The sequence below is a fragment of the Delphinapterus leucas genome, chromosome 17 (assembly GCF_059928025.1).
Source record: "Delphinapterus leucas isolate spDelLeu-1000000601 "Yukka" chromosome 17, BTC_Dleu_Yukka2, whole genome shotgun sequence".
NCBI lineage: Eukaryota > Metazoa > Chordata > Mammalia > Artiodactyla > Monodontidae > Delphinapterus > Delphinapterus leucas.
In genome coordinates, this window is record NC_143145.1 from 83,921,200 (window position 1) to 83,934,237 (window position 13,038).

Sequence of the window (13,038 nt, forward strand, 5' to 3'; positions counted from 1 at the left end):
GCTGAGCCTGGACTCTACTGTGGAGAGACTTACTGAAATCCCGCCTGGCAAAGTTACGTTAAAAGAAGTGTAAAAACTCCGTGTTATTACTATAAATGTACAACTTCCCAAAGAGTCCTTGAAAGAATTTAATCACGGGAGGCTTCTTTCTCAAAATACTATCGTGATCAATCTTTGTTTCTAATACCTGCCATCTTTTATTTAGAAAGAGACATTCAGCTCCTTGGGTTGAGTTATTTCATTTTGGGCGACATATGTCTGGGGTCAGGAGCCTCTGTGTGGGATTTATTAATAAATCATAATAATGAAACCCACAATGGTGGCTTTTAAAAAATAGCTTTTTTTCCCGTCAGGAATTTGCTCACGGCTGGATGTTGGGAAGCCCTCAGCTCTTTCCTGAGCCGAAGCTGCGGCCCGAAGGCCCAGGACAAGGTGACCTGTGAGTGGCTGGGTCGCCTCACCTCACACCTGGGCTCTTCCTGCCACAGAGCGTTGCTTTCTAGGTCTTCCAAGGATTGCATTAGATGATATCTTTTTACCAAATGGTATAAAAATAAACTTATCATGAAACTTACCGTTTTTTTTTTTGTTTGTTTGTTTTGTTTTGTGGTACACGGGCCTCTCACTGTTGTGGCCTCTCCCGTTGCGGAGCACAGGCTCCGGACGCGCAGGCTCAGCGGCCATGGCTTACGGGCCCAGCCACTCCGCGGCATGTGGGATCTTCCCGGACCGGGGCACGAACCCGTGTCCCCTGCATCGGCAGGTGGACTCTCAACCACTGCGCCACCAGGGAAGCCCAAACTTACCGTTTTAAATGTACAATCCAGTGGCATCCACTACAGGCACCTGCTGTGGAACCAGCGTCACATCCATCTCCAAATTTTTTTTTCATCTTCCCAAACTGGAACTCTGTACCCATCAAATAACATCCCCCACCCCCCCCCCACCCCCGGTCCCTGGTACCCTCCATCCTACTTTCTGTCTTGGTAAATTTGATGCTCTAGGGACCTCATATAAGAATCGTACAGTATTTGTCCTCTTGGGACTGGACAATTTCACTTAGCATAATGTCTTCAAGGTTTATCCGTGTAGCAATAGGGTGGCTTTGAGAAATTATGTATGTAAAGCAGTTAAGACAATGCCTGGCATATAGTGAGCTCTTTATAAACTGTTACTGTTGATATCCACTGTATTAGTTTCCTATTGCTACTGTAACGAACTCCCACAAACTTTGTGGCTCAGAACAACACACATTTATTCTCTTACAGTTCTGGAGGCCAGAAGTTTGAACGCAGTTCCACTGAAGTCCAGGTGAGGGCAGAGCTGGCTCCTTCTGGAGGCTGCAGGGGAGAGTCTGTTTCCCGACCTTTTGCAGCTTCTAGAGGCGCCTGTGTGTCTGGGCTCAGGGCCCCTTCCTCAGCTTCAAAGTCAGCAGCATGGCGTCCTCTCTTCTGTCCGATCTCTGCCTCTGACCTTCCATCTCCTCTAACTTTCACCGTCCTGCCTCTTTCTTACCTCTGACCCTTGTGGTTACCCTGGGCCCGCCTGGATAATTCAGGGTCATCTCCCCATTGCAAGATCATTAATTTAATCACATCTGCAAAGTTCTTTTCGTCATATAAGTTAACATATTCATGGGTTCCGGGGATTAGGGCGTAGACCTTTTGGGGAAAACTTCATTCAGCCTACAACAACAATAATGCAACAGCTGGTGATGGTAATAATAACATAGTATTTAGTAATGGAAAGAATGTCCTTATACCTGAACAACTCATCACAACAACAGTGGTACCACCTGGGAAGTGGTTAAGTCTCAGCAGTAAGCCAGACCTTCTGACGCAGAATGTGCGTTTCAGCCAGATCCCCCGAAGATCTGAATGCACGTTACTGTTGGAAATGGTGTCTGCCCTTCATCGGGTGCCTTAATGAGGACAGTATGCACAGATAAAGACGGAGCCTCGATTCTCTGTTCCCTGCTTGATCTTCCTGACTAATGACATCACCACGACACTGCAGACTCCGTGTCTGCACCAGAGTGTTGCCGACTTAAGCCGCATATGAGAACTGGAGGTGGTTGTAGGATGTAAGGGCGTTTGCTCTGTGAGGATTGCTGACTCTGATTTTACCTGAAGGGAGTGTGTGACAGGGGACCCCGTCTGCTCTCTGCCTTCAGGTAAGGACTGTGCCTCAGGGCGGTAGGTATCGATTTATGACCCTGGGAGCAGAGTAGCGATTTGCCTTCTGGGTTAGATTAACTAGTCTGAAGGTGAATAAAATCTGCTACGCTAGCACATGCTTCCTTTAGATTATCTGTCTTTTTTATGAATATGTATTTGAAGATAACTTATTTTAAAGCCTTGCTAGAGAGGTGGACAGCTTTTAAATGAAGCATGGAAGACCAGCTGGGCTAACAGAATCAGGGGTTTTGTTGATTTTCTTCCTCTTATTTGGTTATTTTGTTTTGTATTATTTTGTTTTGACTAGTGATTGAGGTTTTTTTGAAAGCTGGAAGCTTTACCTTGACAGAAACGTAGGGAGAAAGACAACAGTTCTTGGGAGGAGCCTCCAAACCTGTCCAGAGATGCAGCCTTTATCACGGAACTGTCCCACTGCCTCAGCATCTCTTTCTAGAACATCAGGGTGAAGGACTGGTCGAGACTATTCTAATTCGGTGTTCCATGTGGGAGACTTCCAGCAGGGTCACGGGACTCACCTCTCGTGTTCTCAGGTTTCTGCCGTGCTAATATTGCCAAGTAATGTAATTTTGAGTCTCAGTGACTCCACGCTTGAGTTAACACTGTCTTTTAATTTTCCTTGGAGGTTTGAAAGAGCAGAGCAGGAAACACTGTCTACACTTGATTTATTAAGTGTTAACCTAGAAGGCAGTGGATGGTTTGGTCTGTTTTTCTCTGCCTTATATATAGAGGCATGCATGCCTGAAATTGCTGGGCAGAATGACTGTTTGTATTGTCTATGTCGTTTATCTCTTTCCTATTAAAACGTTAAGATTCTCATACAAAACTGTGTCTTGATACTGATGAGCTGTGAATTCCTGAAGGGCTGGAGACGATTCACCCTCCTTCCGAGATTCCCTTTCTCAGGCCTGAGCTATCATAGCCAAATTGTTTCCATCATTTTGAAAGGACAACTGGAACTCAAATAGACCAATTTATCTAGGCCATACACAGAAAGGAATTTAGGGTACTGGAAAAATAGGGTATTTTCAGATATGTCCTCTATTTTTGTTTTAGTTCTCTTCAGTTCTTATTCTCAGTAAATGATGTAAACACTAGTTAGTCTGAACTCATTGTTTATTCTCCCCTAACAGACTCTTAAAAAAAATTCTTGGAGCTGTAAGTTCTAAAATAATTTCCAAAATAATAAACTTAGATGCTATCCTATTGACCAAAGCTCCATAATATACTGAAAGTGAAGTTTCTTTGCTGATACAATGAGACCTCAGCTTGAAAGATACACTTTCCCAATGTTCATAGCAGCACTATTTACAGTAAGTCAAGACACAGAAGCAACCTAAATGTCTATCCACAGAGGAATGGATAAAGAAGATGTGGTACATAGATACAATGGAATATTACGCAACCATAAAAAAGAATGAAATAATGCCATTTGCAGCAACATGGATGGACCTAGAGATTATCATACTAAGTGAAGTAAGTCAGACAGAGGAAGATAAGTATCGTATGATATCACTTATATGTGGAGTCTAATATATGACACAAATGAACTTATCTACTAAACAGACTCACAGACAGAGAGAATAGTCTTGCGGTTGCTAAGGGGGAGGGTGGTAGGGGGAGGGATGGACTGAGAGAGAGTTTGGAGTTAGCAGATGCAAACTTTATATAGAGAGAATGGATAAGCAGCAAGGTCCTACTGTAGAGCACAGGGAACCATATTCAGTATCCTGTGATGAACCATATGGACAAGAACATGAAAGAGAATGTGTGTATGTGTACAACTGAGTCACTCTGCCGTACAGCAGAGATTAACCCAGTATTGTAAACCAACTATACTTCCATAAATAAAAGAAAAGAAAGATACACTTTTAGACAAGGATGTTTGGTGTTAATGACAAAGTAGGTATTCAAGATGTTTGTTAACATGAAATGAAATACTCTTGTGCAGGTGTGTTACTTAAAATGCACTCTGGGCCGGGCAGACCTCCCTGTATCTCTTCTTTTGTTTTTTTCCTTTCTTTATATTCCACCCTCTTCTGTTGCTTTCTCCTTCATGTATCCTCCTTTTCCAAAAATGCATCATCAATAAACTTGATTTCTGTTCGTGGTAAGCACATGGTGTGCAGATCTTTTACTCCTCTAATTTTCCAAAACCAAAATCTGCCCGTCTGAGTATGCTTGAGTACGCTTGAGTTTCCTAGAGGTCTGCCAGCCCTGGGGCAGCCCCTTGGGCACAGTGGGAGCTGTGGTCGCCCCTTTGGGGATGGAAAGAGAGAAGAGGGAAGCAAAAACTGTGCTGCTTATCTGGTTTCTTCCAGATGCTCCTGAAATAAGTTTTACTATCCCAGGCAAGGCCAAGGCAGGGTTTTCCCTTTCCCCTCGGCCTTAGCTTTGCTCCCAGATCGGATTCTAAGGTGACTGTTCCCAGGGTTGTGCTTGTGCCCCAGACAGTTGCTGAGCACTGACCACACGATGGGCACCGTTCAGAAAGAACACACAACTCAGACTGTCATTAGGGCTGTTAGGAAAGGACCTGCTCCAGAAGCAGCCGCAGGCACTGAGTGTTTGTAGTGAACAGAGAGCAGTGCGTCGGTGGAACACACGTGGGATCCCATGTCGGTATTTCTTTATGTATAAGCACCTCTTATGAGTGTTTACTTTGACCGTAGGGTCAGAGCTTTCCTCTTAATTATCTTTGTATCCACAACATATAGACAGTCACCGGCATAGTAGACAATTGGTAACCTGCTCATAGACTAGAGATTTCCCCCTTATCACTGCAAAACAAGGACTGTGGTTTGATCAAAGCCAGATTGTGAAAATAAAGCTATGATTTATTCACAGAATGTGCTGTAATTAAAAACTGGTTCTGAAATATGGGATGTATGAAGGAAAGAGAAACAAAATCCAGGAAAGGTTATTTGATTGTGTTGACTTAAAAAAATAGACTTTATATTTTAGAACAGTTTTGAGTTCACAGCAGAACTGAGTGGCAAATGCAGAGATTTCCCATATACCCCCTGTCCGCCCGCCCAGACAGACACAGCCTCTACCAAGCTCAGGTTCCCGCCATCAACATCCTCCTCCAGATGGTACATTTGTTACAATCAATGAACCTACACTGACACCTCATTATCACCCAGAGTCCATAGTTTACAGTAGGGTTCATTCTTGGTTTTGGACATTCTGTGAGCTTTGACAAATGTATACGGGCATTATACTATCATACAGAGTGTTTTCACTGCGCTAAACGTCGTCTGTGCTTCACCTGTTCACCCCTCTCTTCCCTCTAACCCCTGGCAACACTTATGTTTTTATTGTCTCCGTAGTTTCGCGTTTTCAGAATGTCTTATAGCTGGAATCACACAGTGTGCAGCCTTTTCAGATGAGCCGCGTTCACTTAGTCACGTGCGTTTAAGGTTCCTCCCTGTCTTTTCATGGCTTGATGGCTCGTTTCTTTTTTAATAGTCCAGTGTCTGGATGGACCACAGTTTAGTTTATACATTCATCTGCTGAAGGATATCTTGGTTGCCTCCAAGTTTTGGCAATGGTGAATAAACTTTCTATAAATATCTGTGTGTGGGTTATACTGAGGATATATGTTTTCAACTCATTTGGGTAAATCCCAAGGAGCACAATTATTAGATAATAGCAAGAGTATGAGAGTAGTAAGAGTATAGTAAGAGTATGTTTACTTTGGTAGTAACTGTCTTCCAAAGTGGCCGCGCCATTCTGCACTCCACCCACAGCGGGTGAGGGTTCCTGTTGCTTCACATCCTCAGCAGCATTTGGCGTTGTCAGTGCTCGGATTCTGGTCCCTTCTAACAGGTGTGTAGTGGTAGCTCATTGTTTTAATTTGCATTTCCCAAATGATGTATTATATGGAGCATCTCCGCGTATGCTGATTTGCCATATGTTTTTACCTTCTTTGGTGAGGTGTCCATTGAGGTCTTTTGTTCAGTTTTTTAGTTGGATTGTTAGTTTTCTTATTGTTGAGTCTTAAGAGCACTTTTTATATTTTGGCTAGCAATCTTTTATCAGATATGTCTTTTGTAAATATTTTTGCCCAGTCTGTGGCTTGTCTTCTGATTCTTTTGACCTATCTTTTGCAGAGCAGAAGTTTCTAATTTTTATGAAGTCCAGCTTATCAATTTTCTTTCATGGATCGCGTTTTTAGTGTTGTACCTAAAAAGGCATCACCAAATCCGAAGTCCTCTAGATTTTCTTCTATGTTAACTTCTAGGAGTTTTATAGTTTTGCATTTTTTTTTTTTTTTTTTTTTTTGCGGTACTCGGGCCTCTCACTGCTGTGGCCTCTCCCGTTGCGGAGCACAGGCTCCGGACGCGCAGGCTCAGCGGCCATGGCTCACGGGCCCAGCCGCTCCGCGGCATGTGGGATCTTCCCGGACCGGGGCACGAACCCGTGTCCCCTGCATCGGCAGGCGGACTCTCAACCACTGCGCCATCAGGGAAGCCCCCTGTGCTGACTTTTAAAGGAAAGTTGAAAAGCTTTCCTGCTTGCATAGGGAACTTGATTTTTAATTAATTGTTTCTCCACTGAAAACTGTTCTACAAACATGATTATTGTAGAGTACAATGCATAGCTTTTATATATGTCCCTTAGGAGTACCAAATCCCCCTCATTAAGGCTCTTTCCTAACCCAGTTCTACTAAGATTGGTGCTACATTTTGAAAAGGTTATAAAATACAAAGTCCTTATATTTATATCTGATGTTATATGTATAAGGTAATTTATCTGAGCTGACTACATCATAGATCTTTTGTAGCGGCCACATAAAATACTACACAGTATCACACGGGGTGATCTTTTTAAGACACAACTTGTGTTGTCACACTCGCTTGCTTAAGACTTTCCAGGCAGTGTCCATGGTCCTTGGGATGGACTCAGACCGCCTTCAGGGGCCAGGGCTTGTCCATCTGAGCTGGTCCTGCCCCCTCCCAGCTGCTCTCTGTTCTCCCAGGACCCGCCCCTTGTTCTCAGTTTGCTGAGTCAGTGCTGGGAAAAGCTCAAACTTCTGGTTTTCAGATGCTCGTCCTGGCTCGTCCTGGCTCACGGGACCCATGCAGTGTCCCTTTCTCCGAGAGGCACCCCTGACGCCATCGCCAGCCTGCACGGCTGCCCCTTGTCTCTGGGTGTCACGTCCATCGTTGTTACGCTGTCCTCTGCACGTATCTTCCCATCTCCTCTCAGTGCCGCCTGTGGTCTTGTCAAGTCTTCCTTTTCCGTCTCTGTTACCCATACCTGTCCACCCACCACCGCGTGTGTTCCAGGAATGCTGGGACTCTGGGGGGTCGTGTTCCTGCTCACTCCCCATCAAGGTGCCCGGTGTCCGGCCTCGCAGTGAATGTTTGCCTCGCAGGCAATCACTACAAAAGTGGTAAATATATTAAGCCTTGCGAATGTGAAGTGTTATAAAAGGTAGGAGACGCAAAGGGGAGATACACACAGATGCGTGACGCAGGAGCAATTCTTTGAAGAGAAACTAGTTTCCTCTGTCCTTTCCTCCGGGTGGCTTTTGCCGCCCTTTTGTTTTGGTTCGTAATATTCATGTGGCCACCCCCCCCCCATCCCTGCTGTTGGTTAGGCGTTGAGGCTGGAGCAGCCTTTGAAGGCGTCCCCTCAGGCTCCACTGGGACCTGCGTGGCTTCTTCCTTACCGCGTGGAGAATCTCCTCTTTCCAAGTTTAAACGATTTCTTAGGCGTAAATGGTAATTTAATTTAATTTAATTTCATGCCTTAAATGGTAATTTGTGAGATTTGTTTTTTCAACTTTTTACCTTAATCTAATTCTAAATCTAATTCTAAGGACCTAAATCTAACTTTTTACATTAACCTAATTATAAATATGATAAACTCACATGAGAAAATAGCCATTGGATTAGCAGCAACCCAGAGAATAATTAAAATCACATACCCGGCATTTGGACTAGGAAAGCTTTCAGTGTCGATGACTACCTTGTGGTTTTGTACTGATGGATGGACGGATGGCTGGAAAGCCAGGTGGGTGGCGCTGATGTGCCGCACTCTCGCAGATGCACTGGTATCGCGGTACAGCAGCTACAGAGGGTTGCCTGCCACGGGGCAGGCACTGCGCCCGCGGCGCCCTTACGGGCTTTATTAGACCGGACTTTTGCCACAAATCTGTCTAAGAAAAACAGAATATGTAAGCTTGTTTGAAATCTAGAATCTGGTTTTGTTTATAATCTGTGTTTGTTTTGTAATTACTTGGGTGAGATGTAGGCTTTTCAGCAAACAGATGGGAATTAAAAAGAGGAAGACAAAATGATATTTGGAATTTAGTACTGTTTTTGTGTCTTCTCCAGCTGTTTGGTAGTCATGATATTAGTTCTACCGCATAATCCGACTTCAGATGAAAATATAAGATCAGTGACTGTGGAGGTCACTTGTGCTTCTGTCGACCTGGAACAAATATTAGCCTGCCAGATATTTTTCCAGCAAAGGCGGGTTTATTCAGAGCTGCAGAGAATTGCCATTCGGGGTCTGCAACCATGGCAACCACAGCAAGTCCCCGCAGGGCAAGGAAAGGAGAATCTTTTATAGAGGGGAAAAGAACTGAGGAGGGATGTAGTAAACAAAGGGTCCATGGCTTGTCACTGGCCGAGTCCTGGCCAGGAGAGAGGAGTCCGTCTTCTTCCTGCTGGGGTCTGCTATCGGCACAGGCATGAGAGCTCCCCCTTCCGGCCTCCCGGCTCTATTTAATTGAGGTTTCTGTTTATTGTTTTTACACTTCAAATTGTGCAGTTATGGGATGTTAGCAGGGGCTATGCGTCCTAAGTGAAAGGCTTGTTCTAATCTAAAAGTAGGACAAAACAGATATTTTTGCTGACTATTTGGAATTTGTTGCTAATGAGAAATCGGCCAAAAGCATTTAGCATTTAAAAATATTTTAAAAATATATTTTTAATTAATTGATTAATTAATTTTTGGTTGCATTGGGTCTTCGTTGCTGCGTGCGGGCTTTCTCTAGTTGCGGCGAGCGGGGGCTACTCTGTTGCGGTGCGCGGGCTTCTCGTTGCGGTGGCTTCTCTTGTTGCGGAGCACAGGCTATAGGCGCGCGGGCTTCAGTAGCTGTGGCATGTGGGCTCAGTAGTTGTGGCTTGCAGGCTCTAGAGCGCAGGCTCAGTAGTTGTGGCGCAGGGGCTTAGTTGCTCCGTGACATATAGGATCTTCCCAGACCAGGGCTCGAACCCGTGTCCCCTGCATTGGCAGGCGGACTCTCAACCACTGCGCCACCAGGGAAGCCCCTCAAATGGAATATTCTAAAAGGTTGATGAACGAAATCAGTCTTTTCAATAGAGTTGACTCTTTTTTCAAATACTACTTTCTTTTAATGGCTCAATGTAATGAAAATGTTAGAAGAATTCACACCAGATTCATAACCGTTGTAAATTACTTTGTTTCGCTGGTCTTACGTTAAGTGTATGCTGTTTTAAGTGCTGTTTAACGTTCCATGAAGCTGTTATCTTATAACTTAGACTTTGAGTTAAAGAGAGGTCCAGATAAATAATAAAGAACCCTGATTAATAAAGAAGCCTCATGGGCAGGTGTGAAGGCCCGGCTTCTTCACTTTCTGTCTCTGTTTGCAGAGTCATGTCTGCTGGTTCTTGTGGTTTCCCTGAGAACGAAAGGGCATACGAGTGGCAGGTGAGGGCAGATGTGCAGGCATGTGTGTGAATGCCATTTTTCTGGGCTGCCCCAGCCCTGGCGGGGGCAGGGTGCCCACGGGGTAGAGGAGGGGCACAGGGGCTCCACTCAGTGGGGGACCTGGGCCCAAAGGCACCGAGAGTGGTTGACCCTGCCCCAGGGCTGCAGGGACGGTGGATGGAACCAGCCCTGCTTCCCCAGCTCTCTCTGTGGGAGAACTGGACCATGAAAACACCGGTGTGATCGGGATGAGGGTAGAGCTGCAATGGAGACGCACACAGCGGGTCGGGATCTGTCTTGTTTCCATCACAGAATCACTGTTAGAATTTCTGGAGATTCATGGTGATTGTAGACAACCCTTATTTTACAGTTAAGAGAGCTGAGACTCAGGACGGAGCGATTTAGCTAGGGCTCCATCATTAGTCACTGGCTGAGCCGAAACATCAGTGCAGCGTTGTTCACATGGTCAGTGATCCCATCTAAACCGAGCGAAGGGAATCTTAAAAAGCCAGTAACACCGCCTACACTTCAGGGATGATCTTTTACCTGAATTTGAATATTTGCCTGTTGACTAGTTACGTCTGGGTATTTGCAATCCATATTCACAAAAAGCGAAAATGATAACGTGTATTAAGGAAAACCGGACCTTCCCCATCAAATTGTTCCTCAGGTGTCCCCTCCCAGGATTATGACTCTGGCCGGGAGCGCTCGCTCATCCTGATATTGCAACACCTGGCAGCTGGTGGAGCCGGAGGTGGCCAGCGTCCCGTCCCCCCGACAGCTCCCAGGAAGGAAAGAGTATGCTGCCCTTCAGCACGTCCTCAGAACCTCACCTGGTGGAGGTGCTGCCTGAAGCTTTGTAGCTCAGTTTATCAAAGAACAATAAAATAAGTGGTGTTAGAAACGCACATTTACACAAACTGTTAGGATTTGCACTCGGTTTATTTAATCTCTGTTTCCTGCATTTCACGTGTTAGTAAGAGCAACACAGCTTTCATTTCTAATTCTCATGCTTCTCGCTGATGAGAAAGGGGCAGATGTGGACCCGCTAACGTGGCCAATGTCTTGCCCTGCCTGTGACCCATCGGCAGAGCACGGTGTGACGCTGACGTGCCAGGGCCCGGGCGACAAGCCTTGGTGGAAAGCTTGATATTTTCGAGGCGTGGCTGTGAGCACCATGGGGGGAGGGGACAACCATGAAAAGGCCTTTGTCCTCAGGACCTTCCTATGTGGTTGACTGGGAAAGACACCACGTGCCCCGGAGTGAGTCTCTTCTGGGCCGACTCCTCGGGCAGAGCCAGGTGAGCCCCCGACGACCTCCTGGGCACGGTGCTGGCGCTGCCCCTGGGTGGCACCTTATCGCCTAAGAACGGACCTGGCGTCTCCGCTGGGGGCCAACCCCAAGGGCAGACGCCCTGGAAGCCACGGATGAACACAAGTTCAGGTTCTCTCGAGAAGGCTCTGCCTCCCGACACGTCTTTCTCCTGTCTCCTGCGGTGCCCTTTGCTGACTGGTGGAACAGACACCTAGGTTGTGGCCATCACGGCTCGGAGACACCAGGGTATGATGGGCCAAACACGTGGGTCTCTGTTCCCCGGAAGGTCTGGACGCCCCTCCCAGGCTCCTTCGACGACAGCCTTACCCTGGTGAGTCCCGAAACAGCCCTTTGTAGCCCCAGACTCCCTTCCGAACGCTGGACGAGTGCATCCACCAGCCTCTGGACACCGTGGCTCAGATGTCCTCAGCAGAGCCCAGGCCGCAGTCTTCCCGCGCTGGCCCCGGGCCCGCCCCTTCCGAGATGACCCTCGCGCGGCCAGCAGCCCCAGGACCCAGAGGCGGGCCGAGAGGTCTCGTGGTGCTCGGCCCTGCCGCCCCGGACTCCCCACCCGCCGGGCAGGCACACAGACGTTCCGTTCCGCCCCTGAGCACGTCTCCGCCGCGTCCGCACGGCTGTTCCCCGGGTCACCCCTCCGCCTTCATTTTCCCCAGTCTAGCGCCCTGCGCGTCCGACGCAGACTGCCTGTCAAAACAGGTGTGATTAGGGCACTGCCCTATCTGATGTCTGCCGTGGCTTCCCGTCGCCCCCAGGGAGGGGTCCAGGCACGGTTCGGGCGGCCCTTGCTGCCTGGAGGGAGGCCGCCTGCTTCCCCGTGGCCCTCCCACCAGAGCCCCGTCGGGAGCCTTGCCGTCCCTGCGGCCGAGCCTCGGCGCGCCAGCCCTTTGCTTCCTCCGCGTGGGGCTCAGGGCAGCCTTTCCTGATGCTCCGCGCCAGGTACCGGCGCCCGGGCGGCCCTGAGGCTGAGCCCATCTCAGCAGGTGCCGTCCGGCTGTGGGCCTGCCTGCTGCACCGGGAGCTCTGTGAAGGCAGTTCTGCGTCTGGGTTCCGTTGTGCCTGTTTCTTTCTTTTCACTTTTCTCCCTTGTCTCTGCAAGGCATCGAGGCATTAGGAAAGCTAAATTCAAGGGTCTGGATTCGAATCCGCGTCAGCTGGACTCGAATTGTGTTCTCTCTGCCACATGCCTCTGTCTTCCCTAAGTGAGCTGTACGCTCATCAGGAAAGTTAAGACTTTTGGGAATGCTGTTGTTGACTGAAAGGAAAACGCACAGTGTCAGGTCTGTGAGGCGGTCTTATTCAGGGTCTCACTGGGGACTGCAGCCCCCTGGGGAGCCCCTCTGAACTGAAGAGGCATTGGAGGGGCGGGCGAGCGTGCGATCTCGGCTGAGGGCTGCGAGCCGTCAAGCACGCGTCTCGGGCCAGGCTCCTGCTACTCACGGGGAACAGACATGTCAGTTAATGTTTTCAGTGCTTCGCTAAGTGTGGGAAGATACAGGTGTTCGGGTTCCTGAAATATATCTGTCTAAGGGCCTATCTTGCCTGTTTCCCCAGAGCACAGAGTACCTCACCCTCTTCTGCGTCCTGAGCTCCTTTCAGGGAGCACAGCGACCGCAGTGGCTGATGACGCGGTCCCCGTAGAACTGGATGGGGGGCAACTTTCTTTATTTTACACTGCTCAGGAGGGAGAATAATTGCTTTTTATAGATTTTTCCAAGAAGTTTTGCTTGCAGACATTGAGGAACTCTTTGTCTTTCTTTCCTTCCCTCCTCGCTTCCTTCCTTCCCTTCTTGCCTTCCCTGCTTCTTTTCTTTCTTTCTT